The following is a 12275-nucleotide window of genomic DNA, read 5'->3' as shown; positions in this document are numbered from 1 at the left end:
AATTCTCTCCCAATTAAAACCTAAATTTCTTTTAAAGTAAAACACATGTGTTAAATTTTATCTTCTCATAATATTTTCTCTTTTTTTTCTTGAAAAAAATTCCGACAATACAAGGTTTTAAGAGGGGCTATGACCCCCCTCTAGATCTGCTCCTGTTCACACCCATCCCTTCCCCTTCCTTACTACAGGTTGAAACCTGACTGAACAATGAATAACAGGATACTAAGCTTATGTTTCTTTCAAGCTCGCATTTCATTGTTTTTATACTCCTGTGTGATTGGTTTTGAACAATTCTGTGTTGTTTTTATAAGATTAATTTGACTGATAACTTTTATTAACTAATTTTTTCAGTTTTTGTACTGCTAGGGGCCCGGTCTTCTAAATTGCCCAGGGGCCGGAGAATCTTGTCGCTGGGCCTGTGAAACACACAAGCATTATGCCTGTGATATGAATCATTAACTTAGGACAGTGGTGCCCTACCTTTTTTTTTTGTGTGTGTGAGCCACTCGCTCCTCGTATTCAGATAAATCTTGTGAGCCAGAACACATATAAAATTTTAGGTGTACTTCAGATAACATGGATTGCTGTCATCATTACTTGATGATTGTTTTATTAAGGAGAAGTTTGTATCTGTTTTCTAGAAACCGATTTCTGAATATTTAGCAGAAAATTTAACATTTTGTCAAATTGCAAGTAACTGAGAGCGAAAATTTTCAGTGGTAGTTACTTAGAGAAGTGATATGATTGACAATGGTTCTGTGTGCAGAGGTGGCTGCCAGATTGTCTATGATGGTTGTTTTGAGAAGTTCCAGAGTCTGCTTAACAGGCCGCGTATGACCTATGAGTTTTAAGTGGGGCATGATGGAGTTAAGAAATTACTAAGCATTCAATCCCTACATCATTAGTTTGCTTTTTTGTGTTAGTACGTAGGGGTTTTTAAAAAGTAAAGTAGCAAGAGCTCTGACGGGTTACAGATTTTCTGTAAGAATAAAAATGACGAATTTAACGAAGATGATCTTGGTGATCCTTGTGAAGAGCAGTTCAGCAAGCCATCCTGGCTTGCTGAATCGCAGCATCGCTTCTCAACTGATAACCTCCCAAGTGATTCTTTTAAGGTCCAAAGAGATGGAAATCACTTGCTGCGATGTCGGGTCTGTAAACATTGTGGTCCAATACCTCCCAACGCAAAAACTTTATCACATTTCTTGTTTCTTTGGCTGGACATGTTTGCATCAATGCAGCCACTTCTAACTGACATTTAGTCCTGCTAGTGGACACCTAGCTCCATCCCAGAGGCGAATACAGACTGCCTTTTTATGGGGGGGTCATGTTGAAGAATGAACCCTCCCCGAATGAACCTACAGTTCTGGGTACGAAAAAATTCTACTTCCGTGTCAGTAAAATGCATCGCACAGAGAATCTGCACACCCGTCATAGCTCTTGTTACCTTCCTTTTTGAAACCCCGCGTTAATGGTAAAAAAACTGTAGCTAAACATCTTAAAAGCGTAGAAGATAAGAAGTGCCTTAGTACAGGGATGTGGGGCAAAGTTAAATAGGTAAGTTACATTTTTCAAAATAAACAGATTGGAAATTAATAATACATAAAAAAACAATGTGATCTGTATTAAAACTTGTGGGGTTTTTTTTTTTTTTTTTTTTTTTTTTCAGTTTTAGCAGCAACTTGGCTATTAAATAGTCTATAGTTGAGGCAGACCTAATCTGGCAGCATTTGTAAAGGTGTGATTATGATCTGCCTATTCTCACAATGCTGCCAAGCAGGGCCGCTAAAACGGCCTAGGTGATTCCACCAAACTGACTCTTAAAAAGTTTGGGTGTAAATCTACTCCCTCCCTCTATACACACACAATCTTGCGAGTTTATGGGGGGGAGGGGTTGAAAAAAGGAATTAGAAGAGATGAATAAAACCAATGTAGGGTCAGAAAAATAGAATGTTAAAGCACATTGCGTTGATCCATTTCTTTACACACATTCATTTGGTTGCAAAATTTGTTACAGAACCGGTAATCAGGTATGGATACAAGTGAGGGGCAATGAAGAAAAAATGGCCCCCTCCTGAAGCATGAAAAGGTGCCTTTTACTTTTTTTTTAACACGCTGGTGTAACCAGCGATCTTAAACCCAACTAAGTCTCTTATTCACCCCTCCTACCTTATTTTAATCAAACATAGCCTAAAAATGATGACTCCAAAATGTGTCTGGGAACAGCCCTTAATGTCATCAAAAAATGCTTAATGGCATTTTTCGGATTTCTTTTCGAAATTTTTGCAATGGAGGGCTCCGAAATTCATTCCCTAACGTTACTACCAAAGATAGTCTGAATTAGCGTCTTTAGAGAGGCCTCTAATCCCACCCCCTCTCACTTAAAGTATTCAAAAACAAACTAAAATTGAATTTCAAACATCACTTTTGAAAAACTTTCGGGGAAGAACCCCGAATCCCCCTTTTCTCCAACGTAATCACTAAATTTGTTGTATTTTTCAGATATTATTATCGAAAAATATCCAGAAAGATCCGCCGAAGCTTTCCAGTTTCCTTAACGTCACCAAAGATAGTATAAAATTGCGCTTTTAGAAATATCCGCTTGGGAGCTTCAAAACATTCCCTACCCAAAAATTGCCTAAAATTGATTTTAGTTCCGAGAAATATTTCGGTTCTGAATATTTTCATATTTTTCTTATCGTTTCCAAATGTAGCCAAAATGTGTTTTTGAAACAATAGTGCCGAGAAATTACACCGGCGCCAAATCCCGTACCGTCAAGCAACGTCAACAAAGATAACCCAAAATTGCGTGTGTAAAACTTCAGTTTCGGGAAGAGCGCCAATCTTCCTAAGCTAAGGTCACAAAAAATAGCTTCAAATTGATTTCAATTTTGAAAGAATTTCTTTCCTCTATAGTCACGAAAAAGTTCCTAAAAGTGCGATTTTTGACTTCAATTTCGAAAATGTCTCCATGGACCTTGAATATAACCTGACTCTTTTGTCCATGCAGCCAAGCACAGACAATGATTAACTCAAAATATTTTTGTACGCCAATTTCGAAAATTTTCTGGAAGCGATTCCCCCCCCCCCCCTCCTTCCCCCGTGCTTCCTCTGATGTCACCGGAGACAGGCTATGCATTTTTACGACTAGTAAATTTTAGTATCTACTACTTTCCTAAAGATATATATTGTACAGAAGGAGATTTTACCAAAAAAATTTTTTTTAATCTTTTTATAAGTTCGTCTATCTTCTGTTTTTTAAATTCAAATTTGATACAGAAATGTGAAAAAATATTAATATGGACGTTAAACAAAATATGCAAATTGCTATTGAGGGGCGGCAAATTAGTCTTTGCACGCGCGCAGCCGACATCCTAGGATCGGCCCCTGGTGCTTCAAATGTGGAAAAGGCTCTACAGAATCGAAATTTATAATGGAAGATGCAGGTATGAGATTGAGAAAGTGGAAGAGTAATTCATTAATCCTAGAAAGTAAATGGAATAATTTAGGATTTGATACGGGTACTTGTGAACAATCTGATGTCTCCTTAAAGGTGTTAAGACATTTATGGGATTCACAAAACGATAATTTTAAATTCGATACTTCTAGTTTGATACAATTTATTAAGGAATCGGATAGCACTAAACGAACGTTAATTAGAGCTGCAGAATCTTTGATCCTCTCGGATTTATCTTCCCTTACACAGTTCGTGTAAAATTACTTTTCCAAGAATTATGGGAACGTGGAGTTCATTGGGACGAGAAATTGCCCGAAGATCCGCAACTCTAAATGGGGGTATGGCGTTCTGCGTTCTCAGTTCGAAATTTAGTTCTAAATGCAGTTTTCAGCCATTTTTGGTGATGCTAAGGCACTGAGGAAGGAAGTGGAGAGGGTTCGGAGGGTTAGCAATTTTTCGAAATTGAAATTATCGGAACGCTCTGAAATTCTTTTTAAATCAAAGTTTAAAAAACTCAGGCTACTTTCGTGAAGTAAAATGAAGAGATTAGATTCGAAGCCCCCCCCCCCCTCCTGTTTCTTGGTGAAGTGACGTCCCTCAGATGTAGGTAGGGGGAAACGGAACACAGCGTGGGAGTTTTCTTTTCTTTTGCTATACAATTTCTTTAATTTTAGTTTTGAAGAAATCTTACTTGCAGAACATGATTATAGCTGTTAATGTATTTTTTCCCCTTATATTTCTTTAAAAGAAATTGATTTTTGGAAGGCTCTCAAGTTGTCCCCACGTGGGGTACTCACAAAAGTCAGATATGTCAAAGTGCCCGGGGAAGGGGGGAATAAGGATTTTTCTTTCTCTTTTTTGGGGGGAGGGGGGATCTTCCGAATCAGGAGGTTATTGGTGGTATTTAGGAGGGCACCCCCTTGCTCTTGGGGCGGATGGGCACCCACGGCTATTATGCCAACATATCGCACCCCAGCAAAGAAAGTGACATCGCTCAAAATTTGGAACTAGCTATTCATTTAAAATCTAAATCTAATCCTCTTTCGTGCCAAACTGGTGCTGCATAAAAACGATATCGTCAATAGTGACACATCATTTAAATTTCATAATTTAGAAAAAAAAATCGAACTTAAAGTATGCATTTATTAATTTAGAAACCGAAAAAATATCTAGTAAAATCTCATTATAAATTGTTTGCGAGTATTGTCATATTCGAGACTAACTCGCTTAAAACTATTGTTATAAATTCTGTAAATAGTTATTGTTTTTATGATTAATTTGTCGTAATCTACATAAATTTGGCGTTTATTAACTCATCTTTCATCTAAAATTACTGTAGTAACGTAGCCTGTAAATATTTTCTTGTAATGAATATACAGCCCCCGTACATTCGGCTGAAGTATACGGTCCCCTCATTTCTGAATGATAAAAATTGGGAATGGAAAGAAATAAGATAACGGTCTACGATTTTCGAGAAGCATTTGGAATATTGTGGAAACTTTTCGATGTTTATAAATAGCCGCCGCATGATAAAAAGTCAGTCTCAAGTTAGTTTTGCTTGTGAATCGTTGCAGCAGTACGCTGGAGAGCATGTATTGCTCTGTTTTGTGAAGCCTTTTGAGCTGTATTTTTGCTTATCTGGATATAAATACGTGTGTAACCCGTTGAGTTTACGGTTTTGATTGTTATTTGCTTAATTGCTGATGATTAATTTAGCAGTTGTCAACGATCTTTCCTGTACATAAAAATAAATCTCCTGTGTTTCTCTCAAGAACTGTGTCGTCCTTTCAAGAAAGTGGAAGTCGCACCGGATCCGTTACACTATTATTGCGTTAAACCTTTATTTCCTCCATTGCTGTTCGTTTGAGTTGTGTCACTTTCCTTGCTGGGCGGTAGCGATATCAGTACTCTTAAATACAAGTTTAGGCACAAAGTAGCACACAAAATACATAAAAGCGATTATAAACCACAAGATTTGAAAAAAAATAGTTATAATAATAAAGCACATGTGAGGGTAAAATAACATTTAATGCATTGAAAATAATTAAGTAACATTAAATATAGTGCATTAAAAGATGAGGAAATGGGAATGGAATGATAAAATGTAAAAGATAATCATAACTTCATTTTAACTTAGAAAAACATCGGAAGTCTTCAAGAAATCATATTTTCCTTTGTTGTTCTTGAACCGCCAAAGCCATAGGTTTTTGCGAATTTCATGGTGCAATTACATGTTTGGAAGCACAAAAACTGAGAATAATCTATTCAGATTACAATTCATAAGAACTATTCATCTCTTTGTGTTCTTTACTAATATTAGAGCTGAATGTTTGGATATTTGTTGGGATCTCTGTGACGCCCCCCCCCCTCCTGGCTACGGCCCTTGTCCCTTACGACGTACGTGCATATGCGCTTGGGGATGTACTGAAGAGACTATTGCTAATATTCGTTCAAGGTTGACTAAAATGAGGACTTAGGCTGAAATTTAATTAAAAGTCGTTCGTACAATATTTCCTTTCCTTCTCTCAAGGAAAGTAGAACAAAGGCTGAAATATGTCGCCAACTTCTGGTGCTATGATTCATTGGCAATCCGTGGTTATTGTTGATTTGATTACAATTCAAATACTAACTTCACTGTCAATAAATGTTAAAATAAAATTTTGTCAAAGCACAACTTTACAACAGTGCTGCATGAACTTCGGTATCACAAGGAATCCTATATTTTCCCTTAGTTGCAAAGTAATCCCAACACAGAAATAGTTTTGACTTTTCAACGCTGCTGCTCATTGTTGTTTAATTGCTCTAAAATAAATCAATTATTAAACCAATTTTGTAACCCACAATTTATGCCCACAGTATATTCTCTGTTATACCAAAATAAAGACATGACAAATTTTCTGCCATTTGTGCTATAATAAACTATAACATTGGTTTACTTTTTAATTAAATAATGCTTTTTATTTCCAAAAAAAGAGGCATCGTTTGGCCACCTCACCTCATGGATGTACTTTGAAGTAATTTTCGATTAGTGTTTAACAAGGGTTTTTCCCTGTACATTCTATTGTTAATTCTGTTTCAAACAATGAAACTTCCAACAGTGCCAATAATAGCGTTCAGTGCAATCAACCACAACAATAGTTTATTCAAACAAATAACATTTTTGCGTTTGAAATTCATTCTTGCTACAGTACATCTTTGAGATTTCAGACTGAATTCACATTTTAAAAAATATTATTCCTGTAAATAGATAATTGCGTCATAATTTGTTTTCACGAGGCATTCTCTCCCATTTCGACAAAGTGGCGAAAATAAAGAAATTATTCCTGCTTATTCTAATGGTAAGTAAAATTGTCATACCACAGTCGCATTTCAAAATCAAAAATTTACGAAACAACAATATTTTCGACTGCATATTCTTTAATTTTGATTACTAAAGTAGGGCAGCCAAAAATTAGTCAATTTCCAAGCGTGATAAATTTTTATTTTGTTAATGATTCCGTTATAATTGATATTAATTCTAGCATAACAACTAATAATCATTCATCTTCGTATATGTAACACAAAGACCTTTGAGACTGCTCCTAAAAAATCAACAGAGTTTTCAGCTTCATAATTACAGTATATTATCACTAGTTTTGCCGACTGAATACATCAATTGGTTTGTGTGTACGGGGGAAAATACGGGGGAGGGGGGAGGGCGCAAATTCCAACAAAGGACGGTCTAATATTATTCGTGTTGCGCGGCTACGAAACAAATAACATTTTTTACACAAAGAATAATAATCGCTCTTCTAATTTACATTTATTATATACAATGAATTTTCACGAATCTTCGACTCTCATAATTGAGAGTGTAAATATATTATGTTTATAGAAAATTTTTATTGAGAATCTGATCTATCTGGCGACATGCTGACGCAATGGAGATAGCACTGTTTTCAAGCCTCTATAAAGAAAAATTATAAATAAAAGGCAAATCACTGCAGGTGTGATTTTCGACCAACTCTATAAGGAGAAAAGCGAACAGTTGAAAATGATATTTCTCAACTGCAGGTTGCAAAGTAAACGGATGTTATCAGACATCGCTACCACAGCTTTCAGACGTTCCATTGCCTTTCCCAGAGGCGTAGGAACTTTGTAGAATTAGGGGGAGCTGGGACACAGTATAAGAAGTGTCTGGAATCTAAGGGGCAGAAGCAGAGACGCAACCAGAAAATAATTTTTTTTGGGGGGGGGGGTAAGGGGGGCAGGCTTTTAAACGTTTTTCCCCATAAAAAATTGGCTTCGAAGCTTCCATCTCTTATTGAATATTGTATATATACAATTGTTTATGGAGAAAATGAGATGATTAAACTTCTGGTTTTGAAAAGGAGTCGGTTAGTACTCGAAGATGAGCACGTAGAAATAGAGGTGTTTCGGGGTCTCTCCCGGAAAATTTTCGAAATTCTTGTTCTAAAATCGAACTTATAGGTGATCTTTGATAATGTTAAGGGGAGAAAAGGTTCGAATACCCCCCTGAAAAATTTTCGAAATTAATGTCTTAAAACGCGATTATATACCATATTGTTGCCTTCAGTGAAAATATGACTCGAAGGATTGTCCTCGATCGATTTTTCGAGCGATTTACATCTCCATCCCAATATTTCGAATTGGAAGTCCTAAAAACGTAATTGTAGACAACCTTCAATGATGGCAGGGGAAAAGGCTGTACTAGGGCTCTACTTGGGAAATTTTTCAAAATTGAAGTCCTAATAGAGAACGTTTTTCAATGATGTAATCAGAAAAGGTTCAGAGGTTTCTTCTCCTTATTTTTTTCGAAATTGTAGTTGCTGAAAAACACGACTGTGGATGATATTTGTTGGCGTTAGGGGTCCAGCAATTTTTTTGAAATTGAAGTCCCAAAAACGAAATATTACATAATCTCCCATGTTGTTGGAAGGCAAGGCATTCAAAGTACTCTCTTCCAGAAATTTTCAGGGAACTGATTTGAGGCGCTCTGTAATAATTTTGGAGGAAAGGGGAGACTTCGACAGCGTAGCATTTAGAAGACTTTCTTATTTTCTGAGAACTAGAAAAAGGGGAATAGATGAAACAGGAGGGCGGAAAAACAGAACGTTGGATATGTGTTAAAATGAATTGTTCACTATATATTATATTGTTCAGATAAATTTTTAGTTTAAAGTCTTTGAGTCTTTGATAGAAACTATAAAATGTTGTTGGCTTTTTTTCTGCAATAATAGATGAAAGGTAACAAATTTGGCATAAAAATATATCTCTAAGTGATGAAAAAAATCGTAATTTTGAGAAAGCAAAAAAAAAAAAAAAAAAAAAAAAAAAAAAATTGAATTTTGACATCTGGAATTCAAATTATGTTTTTCGCAATCACGAGTGTGTGTGTGTATGTAGGCGTGTGTGTCTGTGTACAGGTATGAGTGTGTGGGTAGTTGTGTGTATGAGTGTGGTAGAGGGGGGGGGGAATCTGTATGTGTGTGTAGGAATGTAGGAATATGTGTTGTGTCTGTGTGTGGGTAGTTGTGTGTATGAGTGTTTGTGGTAGGGGGGGGGGGGAATGTGTATGTGTGTGTAGGCATATGTGTTTGTATCTGTGCGCAGGCATGAGTGTGTGGGTAGTTGTGTGTTGTGTTTATGTCCGTTTGTATGCGTGTGTGTGTATGTGTTTGTGTATGTGCGTGTAAGTGTAGTATATTGACGCTACCTGGAGATGGTTTTCGTTAGAGAAGCAGTATCGTGAGGCCGGTCGACGATGGTGCTGCAGAGGGTGCTGGCGGCTGGCGGGAAAATAAAATGATAGCACATCAAAACAGTCAAATGAAAGCAATAAGCAATCGTGATTGCTCAAAAAACAAGAATAACTGTAACTTCGTAAAGTATAATCTGAGGGGTCAGATAACTTAAAAGGAGATACAGTGGCTCCCAAAAGTGTGCGTACACCTTGAAATTTTGTAGTAAAATCAAAATAACGCAAAACTGAATTCGAATATGAAGCCCATTTTTTTTCACACCATTCCTATGCCATTCTGAATAAAACCCAGTAGTTTTTTTCAAAATATTGCCAGATTTTATTTTTGAAATTTGTCAAAAGACGAAGGGTCAGAGAAAAAAATACGCCACAAAAGTCATCGCACACTGAAATATTTTCGAATAAATTCATGATTAAAATTATAAGTTGTTTTTTTTTTATTATTTTTACATTGTGATGACACACTGTAAAGTAATTTGGCTTTAATTTTTTGTTTATTTATGCCCTAATATTCTGATTATTATTTTAAAATGGCAGCTATGCGCATAAACCAAAAACACTATTCTAAATTTGATCTTTTTTCTCTCTCAGTAGCAGTAAATTGAGTTAACAAAGCGTGATTGGAGATTTACAGTTAAAAAAATAATGAAAAATACACCTTTGAGTGATGAAAAAATTTCTGCAGAATTGAATGAAACATTTTCGTTTAATTTTCCCCTAAAATTATTCGCCAAGTTCTCTGATTACCTGGATTAAATGGGACCTCTTCCTGCAGAAATTTTCTTGTTCGTGCGAAAAACAGAAAGCTTACGTTTTCCGCCGTAAAATCAATGATAAATAAGCTCAAAAGATTTTGGAACAACGTCTTATTTAAAAATAAAAATAAATTCAACATTTGGGTTAAATTGTTGCATAATTGTAAATAGAAAAATAATGAGAAATTAAATCTTAAGAACTTAGTTGGGATCAGTTAATCAGGACGGTGAAGGTGTTCTTGTGTGAGGGTGCAGGACTTGGAAGTTTGAAATATTTCAATGAATCATGCTGTTCAGTGAAATATTTTTAAATTTTTTTTAAAATTATTAGCCCAAAATTTGGCAATCGGAAACAACTTCGTTTTTTTAAATCAAGATAACGATAAGAAGCACACGTTTGCGTTTGGTGCCTCAAATAGTGTCATTAAGCTTAGAAATATCTCCTCAATCGCCAGATTTAAACTTAATAGAACATATTTGGAGATATCTGGTGGATATATTACGAAAATACGCTATTGAAACGGAAAACGAATTAGAAACAGTAAGACTCGAAGTGCGGCTGAACACTTACTCAGAAATTGCTCAAAAAAAAAAAAAAAATCAATGAAATCTATTCCCAGACGTTTAAAAGCTGTTGCTGATACTGCATGATATTCTACTAAATAATAACTTAGTAAAAAGGTAGATTATTTACTAGTTTTTTGACATTTTTTCAAAGTGTACGAAGAGTTTTGTGAGGTTAAGTTTCTGGCACTTTTTGATTATTGATTTCTTTAAAAATCAAGTTTTATTATGTTATTAACAATTTTCATGTAGTTTTGTTAAAAAATAAATCATAGATCTTATAATTAAATATCCGTTCCAAAATATTAATTTTAACGAATCGATAATGGCGTATTTCATTGAAAATCGTAAGTGTACGAATACTTTTGGGAGCCACTGTAAGTTTTTGGAAAGTTGAAATTATTTGAACAAGTTCAACATTATTTGAACAAGTACAAACAACCTTAGTAACCTTTTTTCAGTCATGTCTGGAGCACCTTCCATGTTATTCATATTTAAATGCCAAACTGGCTCATTATTATCTCTTTTTGTGATCATTGGACTAATGGCGAATCCAGGGGGGGGGACGGATATGAGGCTGAAGCCACCCCCATACCAGAAATAAATTCTTTCACCCTCTGTCTATGCATTTTAATGATAAAAAAAAAATATATATATATATATATAATTTCCTACATCCATTCTATCTTTATCAATTAATTTGTTTTCGCTCTTCATAAGGTTGATATACAAATTTGCGATAGTAACAGAAGTGTTAGTTTTCCGAAATTTCCCTTCAAATTTCTGAACTTCTTCCCTACCTGTTCCAAATATTTATACATTTACTCACTGAAAGAAGGAAAGGAGAAAAAAGTGTAGATATAATAGCTACTTGTTTTTCTTTCTTTCCCTCTCTTTAATTTTCGTGTTTAATATCAATTCTTAAAATTTTGTCTTCTTTCTCGCTGTTTTTCACTATTTGTTTAACATCTTTCAGCTTTTCTTTCTTCTATTTCATTTACATCACCTTGTCAGCGTAATTGTTTTGCATCCTTAACAAGAATTGAAAATTTTGATTTCAAATTGCATAACAAATATGTCTAAGCGAATGAAAAAACTTTGAATATACATTTAAAATTTAGAATTTTAACACTGAATACAAAATTTTAGATAATTTCCAATGTAACTCAGAAAGATTCATTAGTCATTAACACCCCTAGATAGCAGATAATTATACAGAACACTTTCGTTTACATCGATAAACTTTGGTAATGACAAGGAGACCTCAGCAAGAATTTTAACTACCTCAGCCGCCCCCAGAACAAAATTCTGAATTCGCCACCGCATTGGACAAAAAAACCGCATGCAAAACTAATAAGAATATGAACTGAACTGCAATACCGCTCTCGAAAGCCGAAATACGATCTCAAGGTGGGGAGCAAATCCATATTGGTACTGGGTACTGATTTTCGCAGGTCGCGGAGTAGAGCTCACTTTTCCGCATTTCTGGAATCAAGAGATGTTTTAACAGTAAAAAAAGGGTGAAGGTGAATTCAAATGCACTGACCACTCCGTCTGTCCCCTGCTTTTGTTGCTTATTGGGTGGAAATTCCGAAATTCCTAGAAAAGGCAGATCACATTTTTGAAATCATGTTTGAGGAAATTAATGTACGGCAATAAGCTGCAGTGCTAGAATTTTCCATGGGAGCTGAGCCGGTTTGAAATATTCCAGGGGGAGCTCAAGCTCCCCCAGCTCCCC

This window comes from Uloborus diversus, chromosome 5 (assembly GCF_026930045.1).
Source record: "Uloborus diversus isolate 005 chromosome 5, Udiv.v.3.1, whole genome shotgun sequence".
Classification (NCBI taxonomy): domain Eukaryota; kingdom Metazoa; phylum Arthropoda; class Arachnida; order Araneae; family Uloboridae; genus Uloborus; species Uloborus diversus.
Note: the sequence above shows the minus strand (reverse complement) of the source record.